The sequence below is a fragment of the Sciurus carolinensis genome, chromosome 3, assembly GCF_902686445.1.
Source record: "Sciurus carolinensis chromosome 3, mSciCar1.2, whole genome shotgun sequence".
Taxonomy (NCBI): domain Eukaryota; kingdom Metazoa; phylum Chordata; class Mammalia; order Rodentia; family Sciuridae; genus Sciurus; species Sciurus carolinensis.
Window position 1 is genome coordinate 94,502,033 of NC_062215.1, and position 16,240 is coordinate 94,518,272.

Here is a 16,240-nt window from a genome sequence, read left to right on the forward strand (position 1 = left end):
CACAAGTTTAGGGTCAGCCTCTGCAACTTAGCAAGACTTTGTTTCAAAATAAAAAAAATAAAATGAGATGTAGGTGTAGTTCAGGGATAAGGTGCCCCTGGGTTCAATCCCCAGTACCAAAACTAAACAATATAAAACAAAAAAGCAGATAGGATGTCATACCACCTAAAGACAACCACTGTCAAAGCTTTCAATTCATGTTTTTACTTGCTTCTTGGTATATTCTGGATATTCTCTTCCCCTCCAAAACAACAAATAAACATTAAACTCTGTCAGAATTAGTTGGTTTCATCTCCAGTTGAGAATTCCTCTTACACAAATGTCAGAGAAAGGAGGGGACTAAAGTTTGGATTTGAAGTGTTCTCTAAAGGCCTATGTGTTAAAGCAGCCTGTGACAGTAGGAAGAGTGAAACCTTTAAGAGGCGGGCCTACCTGGGGGAAGTTAGGTCAATTAGGGTGTGCCCTTGAAGGGGATATTAGGACCTCCACTCCTTAGTGCCTTTCTTCTTTGCTTCTTGGCTGCTATGAGAGATGAGCTCTCCTCTGCCATGTGTGCCTACTGTGAAGTAGTGCCTTGGGACAGGCCCCAAAGCAACAGGGTCAAGCCATGATGGACTAAAACCTCTGAACTCATGAGTAAAAGCCTACCATTTCTCCTTAAGTTTATTTATCTCAGTTATTTTGTCACATTAACAGAAACCAGACTAACAGAGGGAAATCCATAGGGCTGGGTTCTTTAATCCATCCTCCCTCAATCTCTACATAGTAGAGGAAGCAACTAAAGAAGACCTGCATCTACAGGAAATAAAAGTTTGTTTATTCAACCACGAATAAGAAGAAAGATAAAAGCAGTGAAAACATTGAAATATAGTAAATATAGTTACTCACCCTACTTTTAATGAGCTTCCAACTGAACTCAATTCAATCTCACAGAAAAAATAGAAGCTAATGGTCAGTTTTAGTTCACAAACATTAGCTGTCAAGGCTAGAGGGACAAAAACGCTTCAATCACTCACATGGAGGTCATAATTAAAATTACACTTCAGTAGTTCTACAGAGTATATGTGCATTCTCTTCTGTCCCAGTAAACAATAAAACAATCTACAACAACAACAACACTAGAGTTGTGGGTCCTAGGTTTGTGGGAGATTGGCATGGTTAGAGCCTATAGCTAAGATGGTAATAGTTTAAAGCAACATCTCAAAAATACTTTAATCACTTAAATATGATGTGTTTGTTGACACATCAAATATTTGCTAATTTATACTTAGCATGTTTCATTTAAGGATACATGGCTCATATCTGAGGAGTTATGTCTCCTCTCATATGTTATCTCCTCATAGAATTCTTCCTTGAATTTCATGTTAAGTACTACACTACCATATACCCACTCATTCTCTATAATATCACATGAATTTAATTTCCTCCAAACACTTATCATCTGACATTATCTCATTCACTCAGCTATTTACCCATCCCTCTTCAATAGAAAATGTCTAATAAAATCAAGGTAGTTATCTATGTTACTGATTATCATATTACTAGATACAGAGTTTAAATTATTGCCTAGTTCATAGTAGGTTCTTGATAAGTGCTCAAGAAAACTTGTTTAAAAAGTAAATGTTGTGTGAATGTGTGAATATGTAACAATGGATCCTGCTAGTATTTATAATTATCATCCACCAGTAAAAATGTTTTTTTTTAAATTTGAAATCTATACCCTCATTGATTACTTCATTCTTTTTACTATTATTTGTTGTGTTAAAATTTCTCACTTTGATTGTAAATTTGCTTTTTAACTGCATTTTTAAATAAAGGTACTTTATTAAATGCATACAAATAAGAATGGTACATCTTCTTCTAGGATGACCCTTTTGTTATTATGAAATGTCCATCTTTAACTTTGTCTAGAATTTTTCATTGAAAGATTCCTTTATTTGGTATTTAAATAGGAATATCAGTTTTATTTTGTTTTGGCTTACATGAATATCTTTTTCCAACTTTTTACATTCACTGTTTTCATTTCAGGTATCTTTGGCAAGAAATTTTGCTTTGTTTGCTTTGTCTCTTCTGGAAAGCTCTCTCTGTATTTGAAATCATTAATCCATTGCATTTAACATAATCAGTGAATTATTTGGATTAAATCCATTACCTCATTATATGCTATTTGTCAAAATTTTCTATATTCCTGTAATCACATTTTTCTTTCTCCTAATTATAGTTTCTGTTATTTCATATTCTTTTGTGTTAGGTCATTACTACATACAATTTTATAATTTTTAGTAGATAACCTAGAGACTAAAACATGTATTCCTGATTTATTAATATCTAATGCACATCAATACATCTACGACTTCAAAGATAATACAAAAACCTTGCAAAAACCCAAAAACCTTCAATATAATTACAATCTGTTACACACTCTGTTTTCCCTATCTAATCTGTTGTATATGCATTTTAAGTGCTTTTATTTTCAGGAAAATACATTATTTCCCCACATATTGCTTTGGTGTAATCCTTCCTATATTTTCTTCTTGGGTATCCAATTATGTAAATGACAGAATGTTTCCATCTCATATCTCTCTTGAATTTTGCTTAATATTTCCATTCATTTTTTCTTCCCTTGATTCAGTCTGAATAGTTTCTATTATTTTCCAGTTTACTTATTCTTTCTTCAATTGGATTTAACCTCCTCTAAAACTTACCCTTTCTTGATTATCTAATTTTACATATTATTGATTGCAGTTCTAAAAATTTTAAATTTAACTTCTACTCTTCCAACAAAATTAATTTTTTCATTTAATTTTCAAAAGTAGTTCTCAAAATTATTTCAAGAATGGTTTTATAAATTCAATATTTCTTGTTATTATGAGTTTTTTTGTTTCTAATAAACTTTCATTTAGTGTTTTTTTTTTTTTTTTTTTCTTGCAAGGTTAATTTTTCTTTTTCTTATTGAATTCCAGAATTGTGTGTCAAATATTTTTTAAAAGTTCATAGATATATTGGATCTTTAAATGCTGTTATCTTTATCCAGAGATAATTTATTTTTCCTTCTGGATTATGATGAGAGTTGATTCAAGTTTAATTTTCTCTGTGATGACTAGCCTACTTTTGATTCCTAACTTCTAGATGTAAAAACATAGAAAGTTATGAGTCTGGATTATCAATCTGAATTATTTACAAGACATAGTTCTTTCTTGGAAGATCTTGAACCTATAATATTTTGCCTCCTCCTACTCAAGAGATACAATAAAATATAAAAAAAAGAAAATTAATATTTTATCTAGTGTTTTTATTTATTTCCAATGAGAAAGTTGAGATAAATTGAGTTAATCGATCATTATTAAAGGTATGCTTAAAACCACTAAATTCTGTAAAACTGAAACAGAAACTAAAAGGAAATGAGGCATATCAAGAAGACAGATGAGTAAGATCCCCTATGATCATCTCCCCCAGACACACCATTGTGAAGTTACACATAAAACTACATTCACAAGAGTTAATACAGTCAAGTGAGAGGTCAGTGTATCTGGTGTTAGTGTAATAGAAAAAAAAGATACATTAAAGATGGTCAGAAAGGGTTGACAGTGTCACTCCTCCCCCAACTTCAAGAAGTTTAGAGACATAGGACTCCTGTTTACAGGAAGGAGAAGGAATCAAGTCCAGGGCATAAATTTGAAACTCAGTACCACATCACCCACAGTGAAGCCAGGAACCAGGCAGAGACTCATGACTTCTATTCCCAAGCCAATATCCATGGACAGAGGCATTAGAACTGTTAGTGAAGTGGCCAGGGAGCTCTGTCCATCCACCCCACCTCAATCTTAGAGCAGGGAGCAGGCCATAAAAGAAAGCTACCACAGTATTTTAGGGAACTTAATACTTGACTCGCTGTAGTGAGATCCAGTATTGGGCAGAAAACAAAGTTTCCCATAGCCAGGACAAAGGTCACAGATAGACCCTCTGGACATGACCAGCATCAATCAGAGGTCTGCACGCTGGTAAAACAGACTGAAGTTTTGGTCTTTATCATTGTTGGTCTTAGAGTGGACCTACAATAGTCCCTTCCTCAGACTTCACAGGCTGCTGCAACCAGGAAATTTATATATGACCCAGTTTAATGTCTACCTTGGCAATCAGGGGACTACACAGAGACAGAGCCTCTAATCTGCCCCAGCATTAGGCAAAGCTCTGTCTCACAGTGGGATCGACAGATAGGTGTTTTGGTTCAGCATCACCTCCATTGTGATGGATGTGGGTTTACCTCTGCGACAGTGCAGGTACCCTTGTTGTTGTGATACATAGGCATGACCCAGCTTAGTGTCAGTCTTTTTGGCCAATGGTCTGTCTTCATTAAGTCTTCCCAAAACTTAAGCAACATAGAATGGAGGAAGATTTTATTCTATGAGGGCAAAAAAGGAGTTTTGGCACAAGACTTCTCCATGGAATTTAGTGATGGGCTGTTGAAACAAACCCCTGGGAAGATCTTGAAGGCCTCCATTCCCAGAGAAATGCTTACAGATAAAGCCTCTGGAACAGATTAGGTGTCAGATGGATACAAGTGATCCTAGGATGTTAGACATTCATTCTGGTCAGTATCACTTCTGGTTGGTTGTTGTCATCTTGGGTCATGAATCCACCTGAATAGTAGGCAGCCCAAAGCAGTGTGAGCCTTAGTCCTACACTAGCACTATGGTAGACTTAGTAAGCTGTGGTTTTAGTCAGTGTCACAGTTTTGCAACAGTGGCATAGGAGACAGGGATTGACCCTTCTAAGGCCATTTTGCCCAGAACCGACCAGAATCCTGTAGTGCCTGACCACAGGTTTGGTGACTTTGGACAAGGAATTTGGACCTACCATGATGGTAGAGAGAAGTTCAAGAGACCTAGGATTTCCCTCAAGTGCTGAAAGAATGGAAATACAATAGTAGATTCAGGACAAACAGCATAGAAATCATCTAGCGCTGAAATAGCAGAAATGACTATACACTTAGAGAAAATAAACAGCCTATTAGATTGTCTGAAAGATAAGCATGAACAAAGTAAGATTATAAAGATTATTAAATTCCTGATCCTTCAGTGCCCAGACATTGTCTCACACTAACACTCAAAATCTTCCAGAAAACACTATCTCACTTTACAGTCAAAATAAGAGCCACAAAGATAGTAATCAATATGGCTGAATTGTTAGATGGATATTTAAAAGAGATGTTTTAAGTTAATTTAATGAGTTTAAATAAAACATGGAGAAATGATTCAGTGCTCTAAAAGAGAAACTTAAAGTCATGGAAGTAAATTAGAAAAATCAAGTACAAATTGTACAGCAAAAAAATATTCTAAGTAAAATTTTAAAAATAATATAAGACATCAACAACAGAATAGATTAAAGAGAAAAAAGAGATGATTCTAAGATGGGACATGTGGAAATACACAGGCAGAGGAGAAAAAAGAAAAAAGAATAAGAAAAATAAGTGATTTTATATGATCATTGGGTCAGCATTAAAAGAATATATATTTGGGTTATTGAGGATAAGAGGGACTTGAGAAATCTCTTTCAAAGAGATCACAACTGAAAACTCCCCAAATTAGAGAAGAATTTAGTAGATTTAACTAAGTGTACCATAAAAGATTTCAAAATCAAACACTCAAATTTGAAAGATAAAAAGAAGATAGTCAAGACTTCATAAGAAAATAAAGAAATAGTACATTACAGGTATATTAATTCACCTGACATCTGAGTTTACAACAGACACTTTACAGACCACTAGATTGTGACATGGAATTTTTACACACTGAAGGAAAAAAATAGCAAACAAAAATCACTTATCAGCAAATCTGTCAATCGGAAATTAATGAGAAATAAAATTATCAAAAAACAAAAGTTGGAAGAATATATGTACACCAAACCCATTCAGAAGAAATGCTAAAGGGAATCGTGCAAACTGAAAGAGACTTTAAGAAGAAAACTTTGAAAGGTATAAAATTAATTGTCTAGAGTAGCTGTACAAATCCTGATTGTTCTAATATTGTAAACATAGTTCATAAACCATTTATGTCTTCAATAGTAAGACCAAAAAGCAAAACAATTAAAATTAATAATAATTATAATCATGTTAAAAGAGAGTATAGAATGATGTAAATTGGAACATCAACATTGAAAATCTGGGAGGAATGAATTGAAAATATAGAGTTTTTATTAAAATGTTTCCTATTTTTGTTACATTTCTTATCTGTGTGATGCTATTAAGTTATCATTGTTTCAGAATAACCAGTTATAATCAAGATTTATTTAGTAAGCCTCATGGTAACCTCAAAGCAAAAATCAAGAATATATAAACCAAAAATCCTAAGCAAGAAATCAAAATACAACTACTAGTGTAAATCACTTAACCACAAATGAAGACTAAGAGAATGAGAAATAAATAAACTAAATATAATAAAATTGGAAACTAGTACAATGTTTGCAGTAAGATTTCATCTATTGGTAATTACCTTAAATGTAGGTGGATTAAACTCTCCCACTAAAAAACAAAATGACTGAGAATATATATAATATATTGCATATATACATAATAGTGTATATATATACATATGTAGGGTATATATATTGTTTATATATAGTGTATGTATATATAATAGTGTGTAAATAATATATTGCATATATATAATAGTGTGTATACACATACACACACACACACACACACACACACGCTAGACCCCACTGTAAGTTGTTTATCAGAAGCGTATTTTACCTCTAAGGACATACATAGACTAAAAGCAGGAATAGCCATACTTATATCAGATAAAAACAATTTTAAAACAAAATTAATAAAAACAAAGAAGAACATTAAAACGATAAAGGGGTCAGTTCAGATAAAGAAACAATCATAAATATATATGCTCTCAATATTGGAGCACCCAAATATAAAGGTCAAATAGTAATGGACCTAAAGAGAGATATAGATTCCAATGCCAAATTTCAGCAATGAATAGGTAACCAGACATAAAATCAACAAAGAAATAGTAGAATTAAATTTGCACATGAGACCAAATGTACCTAACAGACTTGTAGAGAATATTGTGTAACATAACTTCAGACTATGCATTCTTCTCATCAACACATTGGGGCATTCTCCATGACAGATCATGTACTTGACTTCAAAATAAGTCTCAAATTTTAAAAGATTTAAATTCTTTTCAAGTATCTAATCCAACAACAATGCAATAAAAACTATAAATAAATAATAAGAGAAACTTTGGAAACTCTACAAATACCACGGAGTTATACAGTTTACTCTTGAATAATCAATGGATCTAGAAAGAAATCAAGAAATATTTTTCTTCCTTGAAACAAATATGAATGGAGACACAACAATCAAAAATCTGTAAGATAGATACAGAAAAAATAGTACTAAAATGAGTAATCAATGTCTACATTAAAAAGGAGAACTGTCTCAAATAAACAACATCTTGCTGTATTACAGAGTAATCAAAAAATAAAAACAACCATACACAAATTAGGTAAAAGAAAAGAAAAGTAAATATATGTGTAGAAATGAGTGAAATGGAGACTAAAAATGTTGGAATGATCTTAAAAACAAAGATCTGTATCTAATAAAATATAAGCAAGTGGGCAAACTGTTAACTAGAAATACTAAGAAAAAGAGAAGCTTCAAATAAATAAAATCAGGTACGAAAAGGGAGTCATTACAACTGACAACACAGAAACAAAAAGAATGATAAGAGATTATAATGAGCAATTGTAGGTCAACAGATTTGGTAACCCAAAAGTAATGGACAAATTCCTGGACATACATACCTTGCAAAAATTGAATCAAGAAGACAGAAAACATAGACTGATGAATAACAAATAGCAAGATTGAGTCAGAATTAAAAAGTCTCCTATCAAAGAACTACACAGACCAGATGGCTTCAGTTCTACTAAACATTCATAGAACTAATACAAGTTCTTCTTAAATTACTCCAAAAAATTGAAGAGAAGGGAATTCTTTCAAACACACTTTATACAGCCAGCATTATCATAATACCAAAACCAGACAAGGACATAACTGCAAGAAACATAAAAAGAACACTATGAGTCAATAACTTTGACAAATACAGATGCCAAATCATTCAACAACATACTAGCAAACAGAATCTAACACAAAGAGATTAGTTAATATGATCAGATGGGATTCATCCCAGTAATGCAAGAATGGTTCAACAACATATGCAGATTAAAAAACATGATACATCATATTGACAGAATGAAAGATCTAAATCATACAATAATTTTAATAAACGTATGAAATACTAATAAAATTTACCATCCCTTCCTGATAAAAATGCTGAACAAATTATGTTATAGAAGGAAGATAACTCAACATAAACAGAGACATTAAATAATAACTCAAGTACTAATATTGTACTGATTGGATAAAATCTGAAATTTTTCTCTCTAAAATTTGTAATAAGATAAAACAAATATGTCCACTTTCAACATTTTTAGTTACTGAAAGCTCTAGACAGAGCAATCAGGCATGAGAAAGAAATATAGGGCATCCAAACTGCAAAAGAGAAAGTCAAGTTGTCACCATTTGCAGATAGCATAATCTTATACATAGAAACCCCCAAAGTCTTAAAAACTTAAATCTATGACACTAGCAGCAAACATAAGGAATATGTGTCAGTCATGACATTAAAACACACAAGGATTTTTGAAGAAGACCCTAAAAGTACAGAGAAAAAGTAAATATAGAAAAACACATGTATATCAAACAAAAATTCTTCTCCACAGCAAAAGAAACAATCATCTGAGTGAGGAGAAAACTTACAGAATGGGAGAAAACACAATTTATGAGAAATAACATTTTGTCACTGTGATCAGGATATCCAACAAGAACAAATTAGAAAAGGATAAGTATATTTGGACCCATGGTTTCAGAGGATTCAAGGCATGGTGGACTAACTCCATGCCTTTGGGCCTGAAGTGAGGCAGAACATTACAGTGGGAAGCACAACAGAGAGAAAGAGGAGTCAGGGATAATATGTATTCCCAAAAGGCACACCCTGAATGACCTATCCTTTCAGCCACAGCCAGTATTCCACTCAAATTATGAATCCATCCAATGAATTAACCCACTGATGATTTACAGTTCTTATAATCCACTCTTTTCACTTCTTCCCTGCTACTTTGCCTATCACATGAGCTTTTCAGGAGACATTCCAAACCCAAATCATAACATTATGCATCTCTCAACAGTTTAATACCTACTATGCATAAATAACACCAAAAACTTAACAGCAAATAACTAAATAACCTAAAATATAAGCAATAGACCTAAAAGTACATGTTTTCAAAAGAAGACATACTAATGACCAACAAGCATATGAAATAAAATGCTCAGCATCTTACTGATCAGCAGGAAATGCAAATCAATGTCATAATATTATCTCATTTAAGTAAGAATGGCTATTATCAAAAAGACAAAAGATAACAAGATAATGAGGATGTGAAGAAAAGACAACTCTTGACCACTGTTGGTGGGAATGTAAATTAATAATTATTAAACAGAGTGAAGAGTCCTCAAAATCGAAAATAGAACTTTCTTATGATCTAGCAATCCATTCCTGGCTATTTATCCAAATGAAGTCAGTATGTTGATAAAATATCTGCACTCGCAAATTTGTTGTAGCACTATTCACAGTAGCAAGCAGACAGAAATGAGTTAAGTGTTCTTTAATTGATGAATGAAAATGAAAATGTGGTACATGGTGAAATACTATTCAGCCATTAAAGGAACGAAATCCTGTCATTTGCAACAACAGGGAGAAAACTGGAGACCATTATTTCAAGTGAAATAAGCCAGACCAAAAAAGACAAGTGCCACATGATCTAATTCATATGTGGAATGAAAAAATTGATCTCATAGAAATTAAGTGTAGAATGGTGGTTAGCGGGGCGGGTTGGGTAGGTGGGAAGAGAAGAATGTGGAAAGATGAAGAATTTGTACTTAATTATAGTTAGATGGCAGGAAGAAAGAAGATGGCAGGCCATTACACAGTAGGATACATATTGGGAACACTTACATAGTATATATATTTAAAAGCTAGAAAAATTTTAAGTTTTCATTATAAAAACAGTATGAATGTTGGAGAAGACAGATGTGTTTAACATGATTTAAACATTACCAAATGTACACATGTATCAAAGCATCCCATAGTACTCCAATAACATGTAAAAAAATTTACTTTTGACTAATCAATTAAAAATAAATTTGATTAACTCAAAGAAATAATTAGAAGAGCAATAATTAGCAATCTGATAAACTTGGCTACCCAAAATCAATTATACTTCTGTGTTCAGTCCACTAACTTTTTACCTCTTTGTATGTGCGTATGCATTTGAAGAAAAACAAACTTGAATTGTGTGAAATTATTAATTACACAGCATGTTTCATAAGAAATATCTAATTTATTATTTATAACAATCCTGTGCTTGTACAATGTTTACAAGGTGACTAGATAAATACGGTGCTTTATATTGCGTATATATATCAGGAGTCTGTACCTACCAAAATTTTCTGAATTTTTCTCAGCAGTCAAATGTTGATTTTGTCATTGTCTTACATAAGTAATTTGCACATCTTGAGAAGTTTGTTCATGGCTGCAGAATTCTGCATTTTGTTTTTATTAGGTTAAGCCTATAGATCGTCAGAAAAAAAGTCAGTCATGTCATCAAAAGATTGATGAGGATTTTTCCTTTATTAACACCTATACATTTAATGTATACAATGTAAAATGCATTAAATATATTCATTTTGCTAAAGAACTGAAAATTAGTTATTGTGGCAATAGAAGACATTTAGTAGAAAAGAGGGTGATAGGGTAGGAAGGTTAACAGGTGTTTAGAAAACTTAACAGTAGTCCAGCTTACCACTTTAATTTTTTTTTCTCATATTTGTGCTTCTTTCCCACATTTTTCTTTTTTTTTCCTAGTATATATGCAAAGAGGCTGAGCAAAAATACTCAAAGAGCACATGTCAGACTTTCACAGAACTCATATAGATCTAGGAGATCAAAAGAAAGACTTCATACACCATGCAGCTCATCTAGTGTAAAGAAAATCATGAAATAAAATTCATGTTTCCCTTATTTGGATTATTTCTCTTTTTTTTAATACAATAAAAATATAACATGTCTAGGAAGCCATTGTTGGAACCTGGGATCTGCATTTTTAAATAAGCATTATATTCTGAAGAGGAGAGAAAGACATTTTTTTTTAACTAATGCAATGACACAAAGCTTGCAGTTGAGTCATGGAAAGAGTGAAAGAGAGAAAGAGAAAAATGAGCCAGACAGTGAGACAGTGCTGAATGCACAGATAACAAGGAAATGGTTTCCTTGGCAACGACAGCACTTTGGATCATGTCAGACAGAGTATAACTCGGTAAAAAGTATCTGATTAAAATTTATTGCAGGAGAAGGAAATTGTTTAAATTTAAATGTACCAGAATATGCATTGTAAATCTGATTGTGATTGCTAAAATTAATATATATAATTTGTCTAATTGAGATTCTTTTTTTTCTGTTTTGATATACAACAGTATTTGAGAAGCCCTATGAAGATGGCAACGAAAGCTTTGAAGTATCCAAAGGGTACTTAAGCTTGATTTATGACTTAAGGATCAAGATCCATTGACAAAAGCAGCAGAGTGTACATCTAAGGGAGCAACCCCAGACAGCTATTTTGAGGAACTTCTGGATATCTTCTTTAAACTCCATCTCTTCAGAAACAAACAGTATTCAGTCTTCTTCCTTCATTCATCAAGAATAAGAATTGTTCTGGGTTATCCTGTGTGTACTTTAAAAAATCCATATCAAGCATTCAGTTTCAAAACTAAAACAGCAACACAAATTATCATTATGAAAATCTACTCAATACATTGAATAAATAGAGTGAGCTGGTCACCCTGATGGAAATATTCTATTAGACACCATAATGAAAATCTAGGATGGCATTATAGTGATGTCCTGTATACCACATATTACAGGGAGAGGGGATTAAAGGGTTTTGGATCTCTAACATTTTTCCAAGTCAGGGAGAAAAAAATTAAAGTATCTTAAGCTAAAATGAATCATCTGCAACATTTAAAATAAAGTATTTTTTCACTTGGCTACAGGATAATATTTATTATTAAAATCTTGTGATGGTAATTCTGTCTTTTGAGAATTGTTTGGCACCAATATGTAAGAAAGCACCACTCAGTTCTCTTTTACTTCGCTTTACCACTGAAGATAATCATAGGAAGTATGTTAATTTCAATTTAACTGAGGTTGAAGTTTTGTGAGAACATAGTATGGTTGAGATGTTCAATGCTAAGGTCATAACCAAAGTGATATTTCTATAAGGAAATTGACAGTAAGGGGACTACTTTAGTTCTCTAATGTACAGGAAATACTTTGACTAAACACTTGGAGATATTTGCTGAAAAGATCTAGGAAAACAGAAAGCATTTTTATGTAATACTTTTGTCCTTTCCTACAGCTAGTATTAGGAAACTCAAATAAAAGAAATAGATGCCTATATTTAATTTTAGTTTTAGCTCTCTGGAAAAAAAAGTGCTAGGTCACATTTTAGCAGAGGTTATGATTCTGACTAATTTAAATGATTGATTCATCTCGAATAATTATGGGTATTTTTAATGAATAGAAAGTGGGAAATAAAGTTAAAATATTCTATAGAACAATATATGGATAGCCGCTTTTGCTTTCATTGCTTCTATTTCTGGTAAATTGTGTTTGAAATACCACTGGTGAAAGGACAATGGAATTTCTAATTCAACCTTTTCTGTAATATAATTTTGTAAATAAAATGTCCTTGCCCTTGGGCCTGAACTTTCACCATTAATTATTTAGTTTATTTAGATTCCCATGTTAAAAGACTACTGTTTTGAGAGAGGAATGTACTCTACTTGCATAGAATTGCAAATATTTTTCCATTTTATGAAATTGGCACAGTACAAATCATTATAAGCAATGTTAATTGCCTTGCAGATAAATTTCTGATGATTTGTATAGAGGCAATTACTAAGGAGGACATTTCCAGTAATTTTAACCATGAGGTCTAATTCATTTATTATAACTATTGAGGACCTACTATGGCTTCATATTTCCAATAGATACATGGATGTGAAAATAAATATATAAATCCAGAAATTTGCCCTAAGAATATTGCACACTCCCCAGAGGGGGAAAAATACATGAATGTCAGATTGCTTCTTCCTGTCATAGGCCATTGTATTTCTGAACTTCTGAGCACACTGCAAGTTAATGGTCTATTGAGCCATGAAGGACTGTTTCCAACCACCACTATTTCTAACTGCGTTGATTCACCTATAAATGGGGACACTAGCACTTCCTTTTGCCTCACAAGATTTTTCTTGAATTAAATGACATCAATTGTAAGATGTAAGATGTGTTTTTATTTTCACATTTTATGATTTAAGATTGATGATAATTAATAATAATAGCTAATATATAAGGCTTACTATGTACCAGCTACCTTAAAAGTGATAAATGTATAATAACCTCTTGTATCTTTCCCAAAATCTTATGTGATAAGTTTAACTGTTACACATATTTTACAGATGGAAAAAGTCAAATATAGAAAAATTAAATGTGTTTCCTAACATACTACTCCTAAGATGTGCTGTGGTATATTCATTATTTAAAGTCAAAAGGTTTAACTCCAGAATGTTTATGCTTAAGCATTACATTACATTGCCTATTCTGAAATAAGGAGACTTCAAACCATGTGGTTAAGTTTATGAGTTGCAACTACCAAAAATATAATAAAAATCTATGATATGTCTTATAGCAGTTAGTTTGTTAGCTATGGGGAAATATGGTATTTTTCTAAACTGTTTAAATAGTACCTAAAATTCAACTTATACTTGACTATTGGACAAAAATCTTATTTGATGATCATCCAAATCATCCTTGAATATCCTACCATATTGAACACAGGATCTGCTGATATTAGTGTTAATAAATATTTATCATAAAAATGAATAAGAAATAAAGTTGCTAATTTTATAATAGTGTGTAAGTATAAAGTGCCAAAAGGATGGTTAATATTACATAAATTTTGAGAATACTGTGATGATGAATTAAGACTTTTTTAAAGAATAAATGTTAATCTGGACTTTGGAAAATTCCTCAGTTTGAATGAACAAAGGTGATAAGACAAGACATGTCTCATAAATAAAAATGTGTAAGAAAACAGAATAATTGTATTCCAGATAAAATGGTCATAAAAATCTAGTAGAGTATAAAGCATTCCCATTATGGCGAAAAGCTCGAATATCTAGGCAGGGGTAAAAAAAAGCAGGAGAGCGACCGAAAGTCAGATAAGGAGTTTAGAATCTGTCAAAGCAGATAGAAGGGATCAATTCAAAGTGGGGTTTAGGATGATTAATGTAGTGACAACTTGAAAGATAGATACCTTAGTCGTAGAATCATAGATAGTTAAATAAAGTAATAGGTGAGCTGGAAAATTGGATAAACATGATGATTGTGACAATAAAGCTTAAAAATTGTGGTTTTTAAAAAATGATTAATATTTTAAAAGATGGCTACCATTAGTGATTGAGTGGAAAAGGGAAAACAAAGAATCAAGAACTGGAGAGAGCTTTCAGGAAGCAAGAATGGAGAGTACTAAAAGGGAAAAATTACAGAACCTGATACCTCAATTTCAGTCTTCAGTCACTTACTGGGAGATTTTTAATAACTTCCTTAGCCTCATTTGCTTCAACTGTAAAACAGAAAAGAGATACCTGTTTCATCTGGTGGTGGTCAAAACTAGGTAAGAACATACATATAAACTCCTTTACACAGTATTTTGTAGGTAAGAAACATTCAACAAAAATTAACTTATATTTCACTGTTAACTTACTATTGTATTAATAATGCTAACAATAAAATAAAATAGTATCTTGCTAATTTGAGCTTAGATGGCTTAAAAACATGACAGATGATGGAGCTTCTAAATGAAAGCTGATTTGAGCTTGATAATATTCTAAATATTTTTATTTTCAATTTATTATTGAGGAACTTGGAAACCAGATGAAAACATTTAAGAGTAAAGAATAAGAAGTGGTCTTTCCATTAGTCTGTTGGAGTACTCTAAAGGTGTTACCACACCTATTCCTATCATGCCTTAGGAAGCACAAATAGAAAAAACAATCTCCTAAAATTCTGTAAAACAGACAGGTCTCTACCCTTAATCTGGGTATAATTTGTGAAGTCTAATAACTGACAATGACATTTAATTTGAATAAATGGATGAATCTAGAAGCTAAAGAAATTTCAGGACATTTACATCATTATAAAATAAAAAAATATTCACCAAAATAGAGAGAGATTGTGTGTGTATATGTGTGTGTGTGTGAGAGAGAGAGATATGCTATAGAGTATTATTCAGTCATAAAGAAGAATGAAATCCTGTCATTTACAGGACTATTAATGTAGCAGGAAGTTGTTTTGTTAAACAAAAGAAGCCAGACTACAGAAAAATAAGTATCTCATGTTTCGCTTATATGTGAATACTGGAAAACAATATGACCTGAAAGTAGCAGAGAAAGAGGGGTTATTACAGATCCACAGATGGGAAAAGGTGTCTAGACCAAGCAGGGATGGGAGAGGAGAGAGCAAGAGAGGATGGACATGATCAAAGCAGAATATATCCATCTGTGGTAGTCACAGTGAAATCCATTAATTTATACAATTTATATGCATTAGTAATTAATAATAAAACATTTTCAAAGAGTTATTCATTAGATTTCAAACTCTGTGATGGCAAAGACTATGTTCTATTCACAATTAGAGTAACAATTAGATCTTTTATAGCAAAAGATGCTTGCAGACTTCAATGAATAAAATATTTTTGAGTTAATGAAAATATTACCACAGAAATTTTATTCAAAAGAAAGTGAAAGAAAAAGACTCAAAATTCCCTACGCAATGCGCCTGGAAGGGCCAAAAGTGCCCCTTGAGTCTTCCAGCATTCCTTCTGGTAAGGGCACGGAAGTGGATTTTGATGAATGCCTCCTGATTGTTTCTTCACTGTCACTAGGGATATGTGCTTTGTTGATTGGTTCTTGCTATTTCAATTGTCCGAGTTGTGGGCAAGGACCTGATTCTGCAGTCATTTTTCTCTTCATGGAACTGTATGACCTTTC